Source organism: Lontra canadensis, unplaced genomic scaffold (genome assembly GCF_010015895.1).
Source record: "Lontra canadensis isolate GAN:19392208 unplaced genomic scaffold, GSC_riverotter_1.0 scaffold8, whole genome shotgun sequence".
Lineage (NCBI taxonomy): Eukaryota > Metazoa > Chordata > Mammalia > Carnivora > Mustelidae > Lontra > Lontra canadensis.
In genome coordinates this window covers 33,314,243-33,337,741 of record NW_022631002.1, presented here as the reverse complement: position 1 = coordinate 33,337,741, position 23,499 = coordinate 33,314,243, and the positions used below count along the sequence as shown (strand labels likewise).

Here is a 23,499-nt window from a genome sequence, read left to right as displayed (position 1 = left end):
CCAAGGAATTAAGAGAAATGCCTAAGACCAGTGAGTGGCTGAGTCAGGGTCAGAACACAGGAGTCTCGTCTGGAAGTTTCACCAGATCCAGCTCTTTGATCGGTGGATGGAGAAACCATCCTACTGGCAGGCAGATCAAGGGCACCCCTTTGGTTTTGTCTTGTGAGGTTCTTTGTTATCAAGAATTAAGACACGACCAATCCCCCCCTCCACCCACCCACCCAGGCAATTCGCCTGTGATGCCCTTGACTGTGATTTAACCTGACAGGTGCTATCCAGGCACATGCTGTAATCAAATGCCAGGCTGCCCGTGCCCCCCTGCCCTGTTCCACCTCCTCCCTCTCTCTTCCTGCACACATACGCCTGCCTCCAAGGGCACAGGCTTCCTGACCAGCCAGCCATGCTCTAAAGCACAAACAGGGTAGGAAATGAAAACCCCGGGAAGAGCAGATGATGCGGGCAGGAGGTGGAGGTACCTCCACTCGGTGTGATCTGCTCAGCTCCCCAGGCTGGCAAGAAAAACTTAAACATTATTTACTCAACCATGTGAGGGTTGAAACCAATATCTGCTGGCCATCTGTTCAGCCGAGTGACCCCTCGGAACTTCTTCCCCTCCCCAACACCATGACGTGAGCATCATTTCTTCTCCACCATCTTGCTGCTTCCTGGCTCTCTCCCCTCCCCTGGGGGCTGGCGTGGGAAGGGCTGGAAAGGCTCCTCGGTGCACAGGGACAGCACTGCAGAACTCATTCCAGACATGCAGCCATGGATGTTACTGTTAAACTTCCAGCACTTGGTGTTTGGGGCTGGTTTGTCATATGAGGCTTCTTTCCTGTTCGGTGATGTTCAATGGGAGCCTCACATCCTGCGTCATCCACTGCCAGTTGCCCTAGTTCTGACACCAACGAATGATGTGAGCTTGGGCAAGTCCTTTCCTAGCTTCAGGTCTCAGTTTCCCTTCTGAGTACACATGGGCATGAACCAGCTCCTCTTCAAGGTCTATTTTAGCCACAATGTCTCCCCGGCCCCCCTCCTTGGGTTGTATACCCCATTTCTGACTCAAGACCCTCACATCAGACATTGCCAATTTTCTTCCTCCAGGGAGGCTCTATTCCCTGCGGCACCCATTTACCTGTAACTGTCAAGGATGGCTCCCCGCCATGATGCCTTCTTGTTACCTGGCAACCATCATCACCATGCAGGGCTCTGGGAGGCTGCCAGGCCCCGTGTTCCAATATGCGCGCGCACACACACACACACACACACACACACACACACGGGGCCCAGTGAGGGAGGAGACCCGGTGAGGCAAAAGGGACGGCTATGTCTACTGGGTAGCAATCAGGATGCACAGAAGAAAGGCTCTAGTGCAAAGAGCATTGAGTTGAGAATAAGAGGTGGTGAGTACGAGCCCTCGAGGCTGAGGGCAGATTGCTGAGTCCCCCTGCAGATATTCCTTCCCACTCCAGGTCTGGAATGGGATTTCCTACCAGCTCCCCAACTAAAGTTCTTTTGCACAATAAGAGATGTGGGGCTTGGCATCTTAGGAAATATACGGAATGGAGCATAATTCTATACCTATGGTCACATCATATTCATCTGCATGCAGGGAGGGGCTGAGGCCAATTAGATACCAGGCCCATGACCTCCAGCTAACAGTGTTCTAGAGGAAGCTTGGCTCCTCAGAGCAGAATGTGTGCATCTCTTCCCAACTCTGTGTTCTGTGTTGGAAGCTTGAAACTCACCATGGTGGAAGTGTTTACTCCATGGAAACCGGCAAACTACAAATCATGGATTCTTTTTTTTTTGGAGATCTGTTTTTACCCATGTATCAGCATGCTGATTACCTCCCGGCCCTTCAGACCGCGAGCAGTAAGATGTCTTGCAAAAGGCAGAGCTTCTCCTGAGTTTCCTCCAATGGTATCCACACCCGCATTCCACTGGCCACATTCCCGCTGATGAGGGACCAGAAGGCCAGCTGAGGACAGCACAGGCTGACACCCTGCAACCCCCCCACCCCCCCATCCCCCCCACACTCACTCGTGGGTGGGACACGTGTGACATTCTTCCAGGAATTTCCCATCTTATGTTAATACTTTGCTAGAGGGGCAAAACAACCTTAAACTGACAATGGCAAGGCCTCAAGGCCTCTGGTATCTTGTAGGCCCTCTTTAGCATATGAAAGTTCTTTTGAAACCTCCCTTTTTCTTTAGTCCCCAACCCCTTAGTATATAACCAGCCACCCCTCACAACCCGGGGCAGCCGCTCTTCCTGCCCACAGGTCCTGTCCCCGTTGCACCAAAGGTATCTCAAGAATCCTTTCTCGGTCGTGGGCTCCGGAGTCCACCCCACTGGACCTCATCTATATTCTAAACTTCATCACTGCCAGGTGAGCCTCCAGGAATGCAGATCCAAAATGAGGAAAGAGGAAGGGGAAGGGGCATTTCCTTCTAGAGATGCCTATCTGTGGCTGCTGGGAATGAATTACCCAAAGCCTAGAGCATTTATGTACTATTTGGAAAGGCAGGTCAATACCAGGGTGTTAAAATACGTAAATAGCATGAACATGTACCACACGGTAATGACTGGTTTGCATTATCAAGTCATTTACTCTTTATGACATTTTACGACTATTCAGCTGTGTCAGCAAACACTTAGCAGAACCTCCCACCACGGATGGTGGAACACATTTGCCCAGCCTCCTGTTGCAGGGGCACCAAGGGCTGAGGCAAAACAAAGCGTTCCTGTTCCAGGTGCCTGGGCTGTGGAGGAAGACGCCCATTGTCGGAGCTTCTCTTTGTGTGATCAACATATGTTCCTGCTTCCTGGCATTTTCTCTGTGGTTCTCTCATCCCACTTCTCAGGGAGGCAGATTTATATGCCGGCTAATGAGAGCTGACACTTCTGGTGCTGGTTGCTACACTTGCAGCATCAACTGAACGTTGTGCGGGTGTCAACCAATCACAAAGGCAGGTTCCCTGAACCCTTCTTTCGAGCAGCGTAGCAGTCATGACTGGAGAAGCCGCCTGCTCTGTGAGGCACGGTGAATTTCTGATTTTCCGGCCCTGGGATCCGCCCTCTCTTTGGGCTCTCTGTCAGCTCCAAGGGAAGAAAGTTTCTTGTGGGAGCAGACAGGTTTGAATTTGATGGCTGTTTGGTTCTCTTTGAAGAGTTCAAAAACTAATGAGCTACTGTATGGTGACTAACATAACATAATAAAAAAAAAAGAGAGAGAGAGAGAGAAAGAAATACTGTAAGAACATTTTAGAATAATATAAATAGTGTTTTATAGCACATTTCCACTGGGGGGAAAAAAAAGTTCATTTAGACCGGAGGTCTCACACAGGTAGCATACACACCAGTTCCTGGTCATAGATGCATTTTGCTTGGCCCTTGAAGAGTTTAAAAAGAAATGATTTTTTTCTTGCCGATTTTAAAAAATTGAGACATTTCATGTAAATGAAATCAGATTTCTGGATTCTCAGAAAAAATACAAAAACATGCAATTCTTGTCCGATATTAGGTGGAAATCATCAGTTGGAGAGGTGTAGTGGCAGGTCTAGGGAAGAGGCTACAAGTATGGCTTCTGGCTTCAATGGTCTGGGTTCAAATCCAGAGCTTAATTGCTGTGTGACTTCAGCCAATTCACTTAACTTCTCTGTGCTTCAGTCATTTCATCTACACCAAAGGGGGACAGTTCCCTAAGTCATCCAGTTATAAGCACTCAGAATGGTACCTTGCACTTAACAGGGGCTATGTGAGATTTATTTATTATGACTAACGGCTGCTGCCTTTAGATGGGGTGTGTGCTCCTCCTGTGTTAGACCCAGAAACTTTCCGGTGCTGAGACAGGAGACATGACCCACCTTCTGACACAGCTACCAGTAGTGGCAACATTGTCGGTGAGCAGGTGCTGGGGCATCCCTGCGGATGGCCGGAACAGGGAGGAGGAGGAGAAGGAACATTCTACTAGCAACCCCCACATTTTTTTTACCATCAGCTGTTTACATCCGCCAGCGTCCAATGTATTCTCCAAATGACAGGGTCACAGAGTGAATAATTCGGCATTGGAGATTATTAAAGCTCGGGTGTCTCTAGCAGGAAGAAGGGAACAGAGAGGTGAATGGGAACGATTTCCATTAAAATGGAGTTGAGAGACAAAAGGCACACGGAGAACTATTTTGAGCCGAAGGCAGGTGACACAGGATTCAAAATTTAATGAGCCTTAAATGCCATTGGATGAATATAGCCAGAGACGTACAGTTACATCAGAAAAGGCCCACACAGTTGCATGCTTTCCCATAATACTCAATTTTTTAACAGCTCCTTAGAACTAACAAGCTAAAACTCAGTCAAATGAGGGAGTCATAACTATTTGCAGCTAAGTGATCTTTCAGCTGCACAGGGAGAGGTAGCCGCACCCTAACCGGCTGCTGGCGTGTCACCCTGTGCTTGGGGACACAGGCCTCCACACTTACCTGAATGTCCATGCTGCACAGACTGACCATTTGCAGGTACCCCCTGTGTCTTTGCCTCCTCTCCTCCACGCCCTCACTGGGATGCCACCTTCGGCTTCTCAGTGGGGTGGGTTCTGTCGTTGTCTGTGACAGTTGTGTTCCCTGCAGGGGTGCTGCTGAGTGGCTGGGCTCAGGTAAAGGGCTTGCGTTTGTCTCATGCATAAACAGAGGGAGTCAAATTCATTTCACAGCTGAGGTTGTTAGCCTCTGACAAGACCAGGGAGTTTGGGAAAAATGAAGCCCCGTCCTGCCTCAGAAACACATACGCATTCGGAAGCAGAAGCCCCCACAGCAGCACGGATTCCCCAGGTCCTTTCTGGCTTCCCTGGCAACGTTCCATGTGTGTTGCAGCCTTGCCACCCAGACATGGGAGGTCAGGTTATCTGGGGGCAATCACAGAGAGGGAGGAACCGAGACCTGGGGGCAGACAGGAAACCTCTCCTGCCCCTCCACGCCTGCCGCCTCCCAAGCCACCTGTTCCCAAGCCTGTGGTCCATCCCCCTCTGCCATCTCAGCCATCAATGCTGCCCTTGCTTGCCTGTGACAGCCTTACTCCCCAAAGCTTCCGCCGTTCTTATGCCCGATTTTTGCCATATCCTTTGTGTCAGTAGTACTTAGTACATCCGAACACCTGTGTTAGCCTCCGCGTAAACAACACTACCTGAAATCACAAGTCTGGTGTGCTGGCTTTCTTTTTTTCTGCCATGCATGAAAATAAATGCATAACCATCAGCATGGAAAACGTCTCTCTGCATACCACCTAACATCTTCCTGTGAGCACCGAGTGATAAAGGTTTGATACTTCTGGAACACTGCTCTAGAGGCAGTGGGAAGGATTTTGTACCCCAGAAATATCTGGAGAGGTCATGACACCAGGTTTGTGGCTGAGGAGGATCTGAATTCAGAGCCAGAGCATGAAAGAAGCCTCTGGATACGGTTTGGAGATGTGTTTTTCTCCCCCACCAAAAGCTTTGATTGGTCTTGCAAGATAAAGATATCAAACGTTTTTGGGGTTAGAAATCCAATCAGGAAACTGAAGCATAAAGAAGAATGGGGGAGGGGTAGGCTGGGAGACAGGCCACCATTTTCCATCTAGGAGGGAGGGAGGGGTGTTTTCCAAAGTAACTCCCAGGAGCAGGCAAAAATGAAAAATAAAAAGAAAGAAAATTCCTGTTGCCCTTCAAAGCTGTTCTCCCTCAACCGCGTGGCCCTAGGAAAAAGGGTTTTAAGGCCTGCATTAGTTTGCTAGGGCTGCATTCAAAGTACCTCAGACCAGTCGGCTTAAACAAGAGAAAAGCATTTTCTCACAGTTCTGGAGGCTGGAAGTCTATGAGCTCAAAGGGTCAGCAGGATTGGTTTCCTCCAGGGCCTCTCCCCTTGGCTTGTGGATGCCATCCATCTTCACATGGTCTTCTCTCTGGACATGTCTGCACCCAGCTACGTCCAGAGAGACATCTTCTCCTTATGAGGACACCAGTCACGTTGGAGGAGGGCCCAACCCCATGATATCACTGAACCTGAATCACCTCTTACACCCAAATAAGGTCAAATTCTGAGGTACTGGGGGTTAGGACTTCGATGTATGAATTTTGGGGGACACAAGGTCTTTGGAATCAATAAGATGAAATGTAGTGTTAGAGCTCCATTTAGCTGCCTCAAGTAATAGGATGGTTGTACGGCCACCTGAGCCTGAGGAGAATAGGGATCTCTTGGCATCCAGAAAAGGCTGCTGTTAGCGCTTTGGGCCAACAAGCTTTCAGGGACCTGGTGTTGGAGGCTCTTCCCTTACAAGAGACACTGTGGACCATTCCCATTATTCTTCCCTGCTGTGATCATCAGTGTCTCTGCTTCTCTTTGTGGCTCCTCTTGCCTCCCTAATCACTAGCAGCCAACTGGGCCACTCCCCAATTCCTGATTCACATTCCAGACTGGACAGTCTGGTTTTCCTGATGACTCTGCCACAGATTTTTCTCACACCCAGCCACCCCATACTTCTCTGGTCCTCTGCATCCCATCCCAGTCATAGTCATGGTGGTCAGGACTGCATTCTTGCAAATGTGACAATGACTGGCCGATAGCACTGCTGATAGAGAGGGAAAATATCTGGAGGTATTTCTTAATCAAGGTTTCCCCTTCCTAGATATTTCCTGTTATCTCATAGCCCTCCCCACTGGGCAGGAAGCCATGGACCATCCAGTAGTCTTCAAGAGTAGTCTTCAAGAGAGGGGTGTCCCATTGGAATCAATGAGCAAAGGAATCTGATTTATAAGCAAGGTGCAGACTTAAAACAGATTTAGAAGAATATTTGGTAGTTCCTGGCAGATTTTGCTACCCCCAAAGATTTGAAACTTCTCTAGCCTGGGTGAGAGAGAGAGAATTGGATGGGAATAAAGGGGGATAGAAGCTGGTATCTTCTTAAGAAGAGCTCTTCCACCCTAGGAAATCTGAGACAGAGACACCATCTCCCTTTCTTGGAGCCTCCCACTAGGAATTCTCCAATACCCAGCATAGAGAAGGAGCAATAGAGGTGAAAGCCACAGGGCACGTCTAGACAGAAAGGGCAGACCCAGCTGCCCAGCATTTCTTGGGTTTTCAGAGTGAGGTTGGAGAGCAGCCATTCCTCCCTACTTTGAGAGTAACACACAAGTACTTAACAGCAGAAGCCAGGCTGGGAGAGGCCCTAAAGTCAGGAGTGAAGGATGACACAGTCACGGGTGAGAATCAGTCAATACAATATACTTCTTTAGAGGACACCAGCGTGGATCGATGACAACCAAGGACCAGATACCCCACTCTAATCTCTTGGCACCCATTAACCCTGCCCCTAGCATGTAGCAACAATCCTGGGGGGAAAGGAAATCTTGAATTGGCTTGGTGTAACTTTCTACTACCTAGTTGAAGGGAGACAAATAATGATGATGAAGTTCAGGGTGTCAGTTTCCTTTGCTTTTGTAACAAGTACCATAAATTTAGTGCTTAAAACAACACAAATTCTTGCAGTGCTGAAGATTAAAAGTCTGGGGGGTGCCTGGGTGGCTCAGTGGGTTAAAGCCACTGCCTTCAGCTCAGGTCATGAACCCAGGGTCCTGAGATGGAGCCCCACATCAGGCTCTCTGCTCAGCGGGGAGACTGCTTCCTCCTCTCTCTCTGCCTGCCTCTCTGACTACTTGATCTCTGTCCATCAAATAAATAAACAAATCTTTTTTTAAAAAATTAATTATAGGGGCGCCTGGGTGGCTCAGTGGGTTAAGCCTCTGCCTTTGTCCCAGGTCATGATCCCAGAGTCCTGGGATCAAGCCCCACATTGGGCTCTCTGCTCTGCAAGGAGCCTGCTTCCCCTCTCTCTCTGCCCTGCCTCTCTGCCTACTTGTAATCTCTCTCTCTGTCAAATAAATAAATAAAATCTTTAAAATAAATAAATAAATAAATATAAGGAAAAAGGTGAAAAATTGTAAAGAAATCTGTTACTAGTGGATATTATCATTGGGTAATGAAAATATGGCTTTGTATTAATTTCTTTTGTTTTTGGTTTGTCATTCCCATTTCTCTATTGGAAACATTTACTTTTAAAGTAGCAAAAATGGGAGCACCTGAGTGGCTCAGTTGGTTAAGCAACTGCCTTTTGCTCAGGTCATGATCCTGGAGTCCTGGGATCAAGCTGCATATTGGGCTCTCTGCTCAGCAGGGAGCCTACTTCCCCCTCTTTCTCTCTGCCTGCCTCTCTGCCTACTTGTGATCTCTGTCTGTCAAATAAATAAATAAAATCTTTAAAAAAAAAAAAAGTATGATACTTTTTCTCACTGTGCTAAAACCAAGACATCTACAGGACCGTATTTCTTTTGGAGACTCTAGGGTAGAATTTGCTTCTTTGTTTTTTTTTTTTTTTTTGCTTCTGCAGGCCTCCCCAGGTCCTCAACTTGAGGCCTCTTCCTCCATCTTCAAAGCCAGTAATGGGGGGTCAAGTCCTTCAAGCATTGGATCACTCTGATGTTCCACAGTCACATCTCCCTCTCTGACTCCCTGTTCCACTTTTAAGGACACCTGTGATTACATTGGGCCCACCTGCATAACCCAGAATAATCTTACAGTCAGCTGATAACCAACCTTAATTCCATGTACCAGTTTAAGTCCCCTTTGCCATATGGTCACAGCCTCTGGGGACAAGGATGACTGAATATCTTTTAGGGGCCATTGTTCTACTTTCCACATTCAGTGACTAGGTCAGTAAATATATATTTCTTGCCCACCTGAGTTGGCAGCCTAAGATTGTGATCATGACACTGGTGTGTCTAATACAAAAAGAGACTCTGGTTTCCAGATTCAGGATGAGGAAGTGTCATGAGTTTTGATCCCTGCATGACTTTGCTATAAGAAACATGGCCAGACCAACAATTGGACCCAACTATGGGGAGAAAGACTTGAACTCAGGGGTCATGAAATGATAGACTCTTAGAGCTGTAAATACCCAAGATTCAGAGGTCTTCCACATGGGACAGGAATACATATCATATTACTGGACTTCCATTTTCACTTCCAACATCTGTTCCATCATTTTCTTCTTCCACCAGCCTCCCAGGTCCACAGCCTATTTTTGTTTTCCACATGGTCATTTCACCACACGGTGATCAGAGAGATCTTCTAACAGGACCAATGAAATTGCAGAACTCCCATGCTTAAAGCCCTCCAAGGGCTCCCCTTTCCTTGTAGGAGAAATGGCATCCTTGTCATGTGATGCTATCGTATCTCTTCCAGTACTCTTCCCTTCTTCCGTGTTCTAGCAAACTTGATCTTTCTGTTTTTTGTTCACATCACGCTGGTCCTCATCCTAGGATTTGGGACATGCTATTCCCTTTAACTGAAAATATTCTTCCCTAGATCTTTCTGTGGTTCCCTTCCTCACCTCATTCAGGTCCCCTTTTAAGATACACCTTCCCCATGCACCCTCTGTCCCCCCTTGGTGTCCTTTATTAAAGGTACCATCAGCTGTCAACATATGACATGGGTTTTCTCCTTTCTCTTCTGTCCCCTCTAGAATATAAGCTTCACGAGAGCCAGGACACCGGCAGCCTTATTTATCCTCATTTATCCCACACATCCGGCACATTGCTTGGCACATAAAAGATTCTCAATAAATATTTGTTGAATGAATGAATGAATGAATGCCCAGTCGGCCCCAAGTACCACTCTGAGAAGTCACCCTTACCAGGGACTAGTGTACCATGTTGTTAATAAATTTAACACTTCTTCCATTCAGAATTAGAAAAAACATTTCTATCAACAGAAGAAGCATGCAAATTCTGTCCACAGTAAGGATTTCCCATGGTAGGTACTGGGAGACACTCGACCTCCCTGAGGTTGGGGAAGACTAATCGCATGTCAGACTGTGATAGGTATCCAGAGGGAAGCAAAGATGAACACAACACGGCATCTTCCCTCAAGGAAATTACAGACTGGGAGGGCAAAAGAGACACATACCCACAGTTTTTTGTTTTCCTGAAGCAGAATGACATGAAACATAAAATATGAATAAACCTCAGAAGGAACAAATGAACTTTGGCACCTTTGCTGTCTCTGAAATGGTGGCCTATGTCCTCTGTCAGTTGACTTCAACCAGAGGACGTTAATTATACTGCTTAATTACACCAGAGCACACCAGGATTTTTTTTTTAAACATTAATTCCCCACTGGGTTCCTGATATTTGCCTTACATTATTGCCAAGCACTGGAGAGGAGCAACAAACATAAGAAGGCTCTTAATATTTGGAATTCTCAGTCCTGCTGTGAGTTATTTGCCTTTCCATTTGGAGCTGGAGGAAGCAAACCCTTCATCTGTTCCCTTGACCTCAGAGCTGGGCTGTAGGAAAAAGGAGGGCTGGAACACAGTGACAAGGCATTCAGAAAAACTTCCTGACTTCACAAGACACCAGAAGCTGTCTCATTTGACCCTCTCAATCATCACATGGAGGTGGTCATCGCTCCTCTATTTTACAAATGAGGAAACTGAGGCATAGTTTGGAGAACTGCTTTATTTAGATAATCAGAGGAAAGGTGGGACTAGAACTCACATATGCAAACTCCAGGCCTAAAGTGTTTGCAACTAAACATGAAGTTTTCACCAGGATATTTACAAGTCACACAACACACTGGGAAATTTACCCTTAACAAATACTTTCTCCTATTGACAGCCTTAGGTTAGCATGTGTTTAATTAACATTTCTAATTAAAACCATAATGTGTAAAAATCAAAGATTTTCCAGAAGTTACATTTCTTCATATCTGTAAATGATGCCAATTTGGACATGCTAGGTAAATCATTTTAATTTTCCTGGTGAGATCCTCTGATAAAATTATATAAAATGGAACCAATAGGAACAAGTTGAAAGCTCTTAGCCAGCTCTCCACCAAGGATCAGATCAGGAGGCAGGGGATGCTCTAAGAGGTCGCTTGAATGAATGAATGAATGAATGCCCAGTCGGCCCCAAGTACCACTCTGAGAAGTCACCCTTACCAGGGACTAGTGTACCATGTTGTTGTACATGTACATAGTGTACCATGTACCACAAGCACAGTCTCTAGGGCAACACGTGTGTTCTCCATAAGAAATTCACTTGGAGGAGACAGGTGGTTGGATGGTATGGAATGTAAGAGAGAACTTTGCTGCCACATGGCACGGGTCGGGGCGAGGGGTACTTATAAAGAAATGGCTGTAAAGTGGAGGAGAATTGCTTTGATTTGTTATTCTACTTCCACATGGCCCCAAAGAGGATTAAGAGCAGGTTATGCCACTCATTTATGAACATGCATGGTGGATTGCTCTTGCCTGCTGTAAGATTTCCCAAAATCTTAAATCATTACACAATTATTGTGATATCCTAGAACTACTTGTCCTATAGTTCTCCTAATTTTTTCCTTTTAATGGATTCATTCTACTTAAATAAATTTATGTACAAAGGAACTTTCACATAACTATCACAAACAGAAAACCAGTAAAAATAATAGGTATATGTGTATATATTAAAATAACTACTAAAAATAATAAGTAACTACTAAGAAATGCTTGTGGAACTCCAATAACCATCTCCTCGGCTGTTGATGGCCTGTGTACCATGCTTTAGAATGCATTGGACTCTACTCCACCAGAACATCTCTGCAAATAATTGATAGAATTTTGAAAATTTATGATAAGTTGGTAATGGTAGTCTTAAATTCATAGCTGAATTGGTAGACAATTCATAACTGAAAAAGAGTTGAGATAAATGAAGTAGACTTAAAAAGCAAAGCAGTAACAAAACCAAAGACATAATATATCTTCCCTTCAACTGTTCAGCTAGAATGACAGACCTGTATCTCCCCCTCCCCCATCCCTGAGTATGCAAATGTACCCCCAAGATATCACAGGCTCTTTAAATCTCAAGCACTGAAGGTTTTTTCTGGAGAAGTCCACCATCCCAGTCCTCATGGTTCCTCCAAGCTGGTTCTCTGTTGCTGCTTTTCCAAGTGTGGGATGCGTGACACTCCACTGAAAGTCTCCTGCCCTCCTTCTCTTGCTATCCCCTAAGACACTCCTCTCACTTGGTTCTTTCAACACTAGAACTTGGTGGCCCATCAAACTCAGAACCGGAAACATTAGCAACCAAGCTTTTAAAAAACGGGTGTGAAGGGTCATATTCCTCTTTGTATGATCTGCCTAGAAGTGAAGGTAAACCACATTTTGTCCTTCCACTGCAGCAGGAAGAAAACCAGAGGAGATAACCCTCCATAATACAATAAGCTGTGTAGTCATACACTGCTAATATAATCCATTTGATTATTATGGAGGCATTCTATGTGCCAAGCATGTCATCTCACTTCACCTACACACCAGCCATGAGGTGGGCACTGCTATAAGCCCCACTCTACCACATACAAGGGCTTGGAAGCTCAGAGAAGCTGAGCAAGGGGTTCACAATTACCCAGTTAATCAGTAAGGGGAGAAACCCGAATTCATATCTAGCACTGCTTTGCTCAAGTGCCTTGAGGCTCACAGGGTGATTTGGGAACCATAAGTACCTTGCACACTGCAAATAGCTACACAGATATCAGACTCATTACTGTTTTTCCAAGGACCACTCTAATTACCCTCACTTGCAGATAACGAAAATGAGGTAAGTGAGGTTTCTCCTGATAAATCAGTCAGCACCAGTGTTAAAACTTGTGTCCCTCTGTCCAGTGGTGCTCATTGTGGTTACTGATGCCCCAGCTAAAGGAAAAGATATTGGAAATGCCTAATTCTTTCTTAATTATAAAGAAATATGTGGCAAAAATAGTATTGATAACACCCACAATGGCAGGGCATGTTACTTCGTGCATTGCAGGTGGGAGAGCCATCTGCAGGTGGGAGAGGACATCCCTTCCAGAGGACAGTGTGGGAGAGTCCGTAACATTTTTTTTTAAAGATTCTATTTATTTATTTGACAGACAGAGAACAGGCAGAGAGAGAGGAGGAAGCAGGCTCCCTGCTGAGCAGAGAGCCCAATGAGGGGCTTGATCCCAGGACTCTGGGATCATGACCTGAGCCGAAGGCAGAGGCTTTAACCCACTGAGCCACCCAGGCACCCCCGTAACAATTTTTAAGAACATAGAACCCATGACCTAGTAATGCCACTGCTTGGTAGCACTCTTGGGGACATCTTTCTCATATACTCAAAGAGGCACAACAAAGAAAGTTTATTTGTAGAGCAAAAACACAGAAATGATGAACCTTTTATCCAAAAAGAGAATGGTTGAATACAGGCATTACACTGATAGTGTGGGGTCTCAGGGAGATGTTAAAAATGAGAAGCTAGAGCTCTGTGAGTGCACCAGAAGCTTTCTGAGATGAATGGGTAAGATGGGACAACTGCAGAATAATGAGTATGCATATACCTCTGTAAACCAAGAGACAATGATCTGAAAAAACATGAACCAGATGATTACACTAGGCTTAAACTGGCCAACTGGCAGGTAGAAATTGGAGGGGAATTTTTGTTTGTACTCTTTTCTCTTTTCACAGTGAGAATATTCACATTACCTATGGAACTAAAAAACAAAAATTAATAATGTTCACTTAGATAATTTTAAAATACAGATATGTAGGTCAGCTACAAGCAAAAAAATTATAAATTAACACCCAAAGATAATCATCATGAACATTTAGTGGTATGTCTTTTTTTTTTTTCTTCCTTATAACACACATTTGATTTTTTACGTAATTGGGAACTGATACATCCGTAATTTTCTTAAATAAGGTATTTCCTGTGTCATGGCAGTTTTCTTTTAAATTTGTTTAATAGTTTTAAGTGACAAATTTTACTCTAATACAGTTACCATTTTAAAATTTTCTTATTGATGGGGCGCCTGGTGGCTTAGTTGTTAAGCATCTGCCTTCTGCTCAGGTCATGATCCCAGGGTCCTGGGATTGAGACCTGTGTTGGGCTCCCCACTCAGAGGGAAGCCTGCTTCTCCCTCTCCCACTGCTCCTGCTAGTGTTCCCTCTCTCTCTGTCTCTCTCTCTCTCTGTCTGTCAAATAGATAAATACGATCTTTAAAAATAAAAAATTAAAAATTAAAAATTTTTATTGATAAAATTCACAAAACTCACAAAATTCACAAAAAAATTAAGTGTTACCAATTTAACCACTTTGAACTGCACAATGCAGTTGTTTTTGGTGTCTTTTGCAACAGTCACTTCTAATTCCAGAACATTTTCAATACCTGAAAAAGAACCCCCATATCCTTTAAGAATTCACTTCCATTCCTCCATCCCTCCAGTCCCTGAAAACCACTAATCAACTTTTCTTTTCTATAAGAATGTCACTATTTTGGACATTTCATGCAAACAGAATCATACAATATGTGCTCTTTAGTGACTGGCTTCTTTCCCTTAGTATAATGTTTTTGAGATTTATCCACAGTGAAGCATGTATCAGTACTTCCAAGTTCATTTTATTGCCAAATAATGTTTCATTGTCTGGATATCCACATTTCATTTCCGCATTCATCAGCTGATAAACATTTGGATTATTTCCATTGTTTGGCTATTATAAACAATGTTATTATGATCGTCCGTGTGCAAGTTTTTGTGTCACCATATGATTTCAGTTCTTTTGGGTATATATGTAAGAGTGGATTGCTCAGTCATATGGTATCTCTATGTTTAACTTTTTGATAAACCACCAAAGTGTCTTCCTAGGTGGCTGCCCCATTTTACATTCTGCCAAGCAATGTACAAAGGCTCTGATTTCTTCCTGTCCTTGCCAACACTTGCTGTTTTCCATTTATGTAATGATATATTTACTAGTGGGTATCAAGTGGTGTCTTGTTATGGTTTTGTTTTGCATTTCTCTGATGGCTAATATGAAGCATCTCTCCATGTGTTGGTTGACGATTTGCATATCTCCTTTAGGGAAATGTTTAGTCAAGTCCTTTGTCCATTTTTCAGTTGGGTTATTTGTCCTTTAGTTGCTGAGTTGTAAGAGTTCTTCATATATTCTGAATGTTAGATCTTTATCAAATACATAATTTGCAGATATTTTTTCCCATTCTATGAGTCATCTTTTCATTTTATTTTATTTATGTATTTATTTATTTAATACCCTAAATGTACAAAAGTTTTCTATTTTATCAAGTCCAAATTAGTTATTTTTTCTTTGATTGCTTGCTTTTTTGGTATTTAATTAAGAAAATATTTGCCCAATCCAAGGTCACCAAGATTTATCTTTCAAGAGTTTTATAGCTTTAGCTCTTAAATTTTAAACTTTTATCCATTTAAAGTTAATTTGTGTATATGGTATGAAATAGGGGCAAATTTATTCTTCACATGTGGGTATCCAATTTTCCCAACTCCATTTATTGGAAGGACTTCCCTTTCCAAACTGAATGTTCATAGTATTCTCTTTTAATCCTATCTTATTCCTGTAAGGTCAGTAGAAATGTCCTTGCTTTCCTTCCTCATTCTAGTAATTTGAGTTTTCTTTCTTTTTCCTTGGTCAGTCTAGCTAAAGTTCTGTCCATTGTTTTGATCTTTTTAAAGATCAAACTTCCAGGTTTGTTCATTTTCTCTGGGTTTTTTTTTTTTTTTGGACTCCATTTTATTTATCTCTGCTGTAATCTTTATTATTTTCTTCCTTCCACTTGCTCTGGATTTAATTTGTTCTTATTTTTGCTCTTTCTTAAGGTTGAAGGTTAAGATATTAATTTTGGATTTTTGATTGTAGGCATTTACATCTATAAACTTCCCTCTGGCACTGTTTTTGCTGCATCCCATAGGTACATTGTACATTGTATTTTCATGTTTTTCATCTCTAAGTATTTTCTAATTTCCTTTGTGACTTCTTGTGACTTTGACTCATTGGTCATCTAGGAACGTGTTGTTTACTTTCTACATATTTGTGAATTTTCCAGATTATCTTCTGTTTTGATTTTCAGCTTAATTCCACTATAGCCAGAGAATATATTTTGTATAATTTCAATCTTTTAAAATTTACCGAGACTCCCTTTGTGCTCTAACATATTGTCTATCCTGGAGAATGTTCCATATGATAAGAATGTATATTTTGTTACTGTTGGGTATAGTGTTCTACAGGTGTCTGTTAGGTCTGGCTGTTTTATGGCATTGTTCAAGTCTGTTGTTTTCTTGCTGATCATCTGTCTACTTCTCTCCACAGTCAAAAGTGGACTATCAATGTCTGACTATCACAATTGAACTATTTCTCCCTTCTGTTCTGTCCTTTTTTCCTTCCTGTATTTGGGGTCTCTGTTGTCTCATAGACAGCTTACAGTGGATTTGATTCGTTTCATATTGTTCTATTTTGTTTTGTTTTCTGCCAATGTCTATCTTTTGATAAGAAAGAGTTTGATGTCCGGACTTCATGGGGGCTATTTCCATTGATTAGTTTTTTGATATGGACCATACTTCTTGTTTCTTTACAAGACTTGTAATTTTGGGTTGATAACTCGACATTTTGAATATTCTAACATGGAAACTCTGGAAATCAGATGATCCCACCTCTTATGGGTTTGTTGCTTCTGGTTGTAGTGGCTGTTTCTTTCGTGGCTTTTCTAAACTAATTTTGTAAAGTCTGTATTCTTTGTCATGTATGGCCACTGAAGTCTCTGTCCCACCAGCTTAGTGGTCAGATAATAATTAGACAGAGATTTTGTTAAATGCCTGGCATAAAGAAGTTTCCCAGTCTTTGAAGATAGACTGTGTGTGTATCAGGACATGCCTTCAACAATCAGCTAGGAAATTTATAACTACGATTTACCCTTCACTTGTTCGTGCAGAATCTCAAGGTCAGACAGAGGTGAGAGTTTGAGGCTTTCTCAGTTCTTTCCTGAGCATGTGCACATCCGTGTGAATGCACATGGCCTTCTAGATTCCCAGGAATAGGTTGGAGCTTTTCAAACCGCTTTATTCCCCAAAGCGTTTCATTCCCCTGCCTTTCCTCCCAAGCTTTATGATTAATCTATTGTTTGCCCCAACTGTATTCATTGCCTCAGGCAGCAGCAGCTAAAACATTTGCCTGTAAGTATTTTTGACAAATGCTCCCATGTAGTTGCTTCAGAACTGGGTGAATAGTGCATTAGGTAAAGTAATGGCAAGCTTTTTAAACTTGCTCAAAACTAATAATTACAACTCTTGAGGTTTGTTCTGCTTCTCCGCAACCAGTATTGGGATTACGAGCTGTTATTTTCAAGGCTACCACAGAGCTGGGAGCAGGGAATGGACCAGGGTCAGTTAAAATATGACAAGGCTCACTGTTTAATGGACATTCAGCCACTATTCTTGATTAAGTTTTCCCCTGGTTGCTGTTTGCTTTTGTTTTTTAGTTAAGTTGTCAGAAGTAGATGCTGACCATTTTTGCCAGTTTCTTCTTCCATTGCTTTTATGGAGTGGTGGACTTTTGGAATCTCTTGCTCCATTATTTTTGCTAGCACCACTGCAGCACAGAGACTTTTAGAACACTCTATTTAATGGTTCTATAATATTTGCTATAATTTCCTTAACTGTTGTTACACTGATGGACATTTATCAATTATTTTCATTATATCATGTAGAGTGGTGGAACACTTGTGCATTCATCTTTGTTCACATCCCCAATTGTTTTCTTAGGCTGGATTCCTCAAGTGAACATGTAAGTGAAAAGATACAAACTTTCAAGGCCCATGATATGTGTTGTGAAGATAACTTCCGAATGTTTGCATTTACACTTCCACTAGCATGTTTGAAAGTATTGCCTCACTACAGCCTTCTCCCCTCTATTACCACATAAGACATTCGTTAATTAGGTGGACAAAAAAACAGTATTTCATTGTTTTGTCTTACATATCTAGGATCATCAGCAGGGTCAAAATATTTGTTGATATTTATTTGGTATCATCTCTTCTGTGAGTTTCTCATCAATAGTCTTTGTTGTGAGATGTCTGCCTTTTTAATTATTTATAAGAGCTATTTACATAGTAAGAATATGAATCCTTAACGACAATAATTATACATATTTAAAATACAGAGCTCTAAAAGCACTTCTAATTTCACATACTCAACAATTTCCTTTTGGTAGCTCTGGGTCACTATATTAGTGCCCTATTGCTGCTGTAACAAATTACCACAAACTTAGTGGCTTAAAACAACACAAATTTATTTTCCTATAATTACAGGGTCAAAAGACCCAAAGTCGAGTCAGTTGTCACCAGGGCTGTTTTCTCAGGAGGCCCTGAGAGGAGAATCTGTGTCCTTGTCATTTATAGTTCTAATGGCTGCCTCTATTCCCCAGTTTGTGGTCCCTTTTTCCATATTCAAAGCACATGATTCCAATCTCTGCTCCTGTCAGCACATCACTTTCTCTGATTCCGACTTCTCCTACATCCATCCCTTTTATAATGCTCATTGTAATTATGTCAAGCCCACTCAGATAATCCAAGATACTCACCCCATCTCAAGAGTCCTAACTTAATCACACTGGCAAAGTCTCCTTTGCCATATGTGTTAATCAGAATGCTCCAGAAAAACAGAACTAGTAGGATGTGTAGATGGATATGTAGGTAAATGGATAGATAGGTAATTTATTTTAAGGAATTATCTTACATGACGGTGGGAGCTGGCCTGTCCAAAGTCTGTAGGGCAGGCTGTCAGGGTACGGTGTAGACTCAGGGAAGAGTCAATGTTGCTGTCTTGAGCCTAAAGACAGTCTTAAGGAGAATTCTTTCCTCTTTGAGGTATCTCAGTCTTTTTCTTAAAGCCTGCAACTGATTGGATGAGCCGCCCCCCTCAACACACATTATGAAGGGTAATTTGCTTGATTCAAAAACTACAGGTGTAAATGTTAATCAGATCCAAAAATTAACAACAACAACAACAACAAATTACCTTCACCTCAACATATAGATGGGTGTTCAGCCAAACAACTGGATACCATGGCCTCGCTGAGCTGACATATAAAATTAACTACCACATTATCTAAGGTAACTTTCAGTTTCCAGGGATCAGGATATGGGCATACTGGAGGGGCCATTATTCAGCCTACCACAGGCAATCAGGTTATTTCTTTGACTAAAAAGAGAATGTCCTTCTCTTGAGAAAAGGTAGATACTAATTCAGACTAACTAACCCAAACATTTCACAATGCTCCCTTTCCCATCAGAATTTTACAGAAACAGAGGGAATTTTCCCATGATTCCTTTGCTTTCATTATGTGCAATTTTGAGGAGAATTTCATATCATATTATCCTCAGTAATAAAAAGAAAGATCTGCTTCTCTGATTAAAAGCCTTTTTTCCATACTTTTGAAGAAGAAAATCTCTCTCTCTTTCTCTTGAATTGCTATTCTTGGCAGGAAATATTTTATCAGCTCAGGCTCCTAATTGGATAGGAACATGGCCATTGTGGTGCTTTTCTGTTGCAGACAGGAGACCTTTAGGTTTGGGGGACTGGAGACACATTTCAGCAGGAATCTGTTCCCTTTTGGTCACTCACAATATTTGAAAATGAGACTGAAATGGGCAAAGTGGGAGGATTCCCAGAGAATTGTTCTGAGTTACCAGAACTTCAGTCCTGAACTGCTTGCTCTCTCCAAAGACAAAAGAAACCAAGATTCAAGGAAGAGTCTGCTTGGAAAAAAAAAAAAAAGAAAAAAAAAATCTTACTTCTGTTAAAAACATAAAATAGCATTCATTGCTATTATCTGAATGATTAATTCTGCCTCATACTCCTTACTCTCATAAATCTTTTGCTTCTTTACCAAAGGAATCCTCATTGCAATGGAAATCTTTACTCTTTTCAATACAGCATTTCCTCAAGCCTTGGGCAATGAGAGACCTGGTTAAAGACACAGTTGAGGAATGGGTCTGGCCTCTCATCCCTCAGTACCATGCCCTGATGTGCCCTTATTTTGGGGTAGTGGGGAGAATTCCCATGTGGCATCACGAGTGGAATAATCATAACAACCGATGTCCCTTGAAGACTCACCTGTTCCAAGCCTTAATTTGAATGCTTTGCAGACAATGTCTTTGCTCTTCCTGAAAATACCCCTCTCCTGAAAATACCCCTCCCAGGTAGAGCCCTTTGCCCCATTTTACAGATGAGGAAACTGAGGCTTAGAGTCATTGAAGGACTCATCTAAGGAAGGTTCCCCATCACTGGAATTCAAGACTGTATGACAACAGAGTCATGTGTAGCCCTGTTAGGGGTCAAGTTATGTCCTCCCCACTCTACACATGTGCAAAATCATGTTAAAGTCCTAATCCTTAGTACCTCAGAATGTGACCTTATGTGGAGATACGATCATTACAGATGTAATGAGTTAGGATGAGGGCATAACAAATAGGGTGGGCTTCTAATTTAATATGGCTGGCATTCTTATACAGGCAAGGAATTTGGACACAGACATGGATGTTCATAGAGGGAAGATGTAGTGAAGAGACACAGGGAGAAGAAGGCCGTCTACAATCCAAGGACAGAGGCCAGGAGCAGACCCTTCTCTCACGGTGCTCAGAAGGAACCAGCCCTACTAACACCTTGACCTCGGACTTGCAGGCTCCAGAACTGTGAGACAATGCATGTCTGTTGCATAAGCCACCCATTCTGCGGTGCTTTGTCACAGTAGCCCATGAAAACTAGTGCAGGCCCCTGTACCACAGTACTTCTCCAGTGAGTGGAGTTCTTGGCTGGGCTCTGGCCAAATGTGGCTCATCATTAGACGGGTGAAAGGATGTTGTGACAACTGCAGGAAACACGCTTCCTCATTTCCATGTTGATACCATCTGGATCTGTGCACATCTCTGTTACCCCTTCCTCTTATTTCCATTCAATCTTGGATGCTCAAAGCTGAGTCACACAACTAGCAAGTGGTAGAGTTCCTGGACTTCTCTGCAGTGTCCCCTCCCAAACAGTATGAAAAACCTGCTCCCTCTCTGAGCTGTGGTGACGGTGAAATTCTACCAAGAGTAATTCACTCAGAAGTCCTGGGGGTAGGGAAAGACACATTAAGTTCTGAATTCTTGGAATGGATTGTTGCATTGGATTAATCACTTCAGCAGATGGGAGTAAAGCCCCAGGGAAAATAGAACTAGGATGGGTAAGTTTTAAGGGGTTGGGGAGAAAGAGAGGTAGGAGTTGTCAAGTTGGAGTACAGACCCCTACTTTGCGGAGGGTTTTTGGTTGAAGGTGAGGGAACATGAACAAGGGAAGCCAAAAAACACCAAGACACACTCACCTACTTTGCATCTTGCCAGAGCAGGTCCTGGCATGGGGTTAATTGCCCACTTACCCAACACTGCACCTGGAAACCTTCCCAGACTGCACATCTGTCAGGGCTGGGCAGTGGCCCCTCTGGAGCAGAAATCCGAGGAAGAGCAGGGAGGTGGACAAGTGAACTCTTCCTTTCACATCTCTGCTGCCACAATAAACACCTGGCTGCCTCCCCCTTGCCCCCTGCTCTGGAGCCATCTGGCCCAGAACCATCTGCTGGGGTAGTGGGGTGCTCTGAAATAGCTCTGCTCCCCCTTGTCAGTTTGGATGTTTAACTCTCCACTTGGCTCAGCTAATAGGCTCCCAGAGATCCAGGGCTTCCCCATCGAGGCAGGAGAAGCTGGCTTGCATGTCCCAGGATGAAGGATTTAGGAAAAGAACCAGCTCGTTCAAGCTGCACTCCCTCCATTTTCTGCAGTGACTTGGGTGTTTTCGGGCATACATCATCTCACTTAACTCCCCAATAGCCCAGCGAGGAAAATGTCATTATTCAAATGTTACCCAATCCATGGACGACAAAACTCCAAAAGTCACTGGGACTTGGTACGCTTGCTCGCTTCCTCTCCTGATGGCTCAGTAAAGGGCTGAAAGGAAACAGAAGCAGGAAAAAGATGTCCCCTCAAAGGCCTGCCTGGTTTCCTCTGACCAGCGACCAGCGAGGCCAGGCCCCTCAAAGAATGAGCACCCTTGCCCTTAAGGTGGTCTGCAGGTAGTAGGGGCAAAACATGGACACAGTTCCTCATTGTGTTTATGATGGGGGCCATCATCTGAAGCTTTGAAAGTGAGGATTTGTATCCAAATGGCAGATCATACTTTTTAGTATGTACATTTAAAAATCTAGAGAATTTGACAAAATCTTGAGTCGCCAAATCATAATAAAGTGGTATCATTGTGGTTTTGTTCTAACAAGTACTGAGAGATGGAAGGCTTTTCTGCTTCTTGTTTTCCACAGCAATCCCGGCAGAAACCCCCGTTTCTGGCGTTTGCATCCTTGACGTACCTCATGGAGCTCACCGATACGGACATCGTGTGCCTACTGAGACAAGATGCGGAGGCAGAAGCATGGCCAGCTCGGGAAGATGTCATCATATTGTTTGATTCCAGAGAAGCACTGGAGAAAAGGTGTGGGTGCAGTGCAGGGCAACCCCTTGAGATGGAAAGATAGTCACATTCGCCGAGGACCCACTCTGTGGCTGGATGTGCTCTGGGTGCCTCTTACACAACCCCATGTCATTCCTTCAGTACCATTGTGATGTCAGCACTACCCGGTCACTGCACAGCTGATGAAAGAGGCATCCTCAGTCCCAGGGATGTGCCCATATGGCCAGCTATCAAAACAGGACTTGAGGGGTGCCTGGGTGGCTCAGTGGGTTAAAGCCTCTGCCTTCGACTCAGGTCATGATCTCAGGGTCCTGGGATCGAGCCCCGCATCGGGATCTCTGTTCTGCGGGGAGCCTGCTTCCTCCTCTCTCTCTGCCTGCCTCTCTGCCTACTTGTGGTCTCTGTCTGTCAAATAAATAAATTTAAAAATCTTTAAAAAAAAAAAAAAAAAAAACCAGGACTTGAGCCCAGGTGGTCTGACTCCAGAGCCTGGATGCATGATCCCTGTGCTGTTGGAGACAGGCTGGTGGCTGGGAGGACTCTGCAGCCTTGAATGGTGACTGATGAGGATTCACAGAGAAGTTCTCTTTATTCCCTCCAAATCAAGTTTTCACCTGTGCTTCTCAGCCACGGCTGGTATTACAATAACCCAGAAGGATTTGCCAAGCCTGGCCCAGATTGCAGGGCTTTTGATTTCCTGGTCTGGGGTGGGCCTACCCAGTGGAATTTTTTAAATCTCTCCAGGGCTGACAACCATCATCCTTAAGCGGGGAAACGAATAGGGGCAGGATTGATGTTCTCAATTAGGAATAGGGTCCTTGCTTCACCTACGACTTAGCCAGTCAAGTGATGAATCAATTATTTTTAGTGATTTTTACATCTGGTTTAACTCCTTGAATTGGATGTGGCCAGGTTTAGGAGGAGGGGTGACTCCTGGGACAGGACGGGGATACAGGACACAATAAGAAGGGGTGATTGAAATCAGTTGGCTGAGCCTCATGGGACTGACATTTGAGAGGTAACACAATGACAGCAGGCCCAAGCCTGCCGGAGGAAGGGGAGAAGAAGGCCTCTGGACTTTCGGGTGGTGCAGAGAGCAGGTTTATAGCTAATGGC

At 43.7% G+C, this 23,499-nt stretch overlaps 1 long non-coding RNA gene across 1 annotated transcript; it reads right to left on the bottom strand.

Moving 5' to 3' along the window:
- Positions 1-3,059: 3,059 nt before the first annotated feature.
- On the bottom strand, positions 3,060-21,822 carry LOC116865990. Its single transcript, XR_004382294.1, has 3 exons — positions 21,302-21,822; positions 4,009-4,094; positions 3,060-3,202 (listed from the first exon to the last, which is right to left on the bottom strand). It is a non-coding gene; the product is annotated as an uncharacterized LOC116865990 (long non-coding RNA).
- Between the last annotated feature and the right edge of the window lie 1,677 nt (positions 21,823-23,499).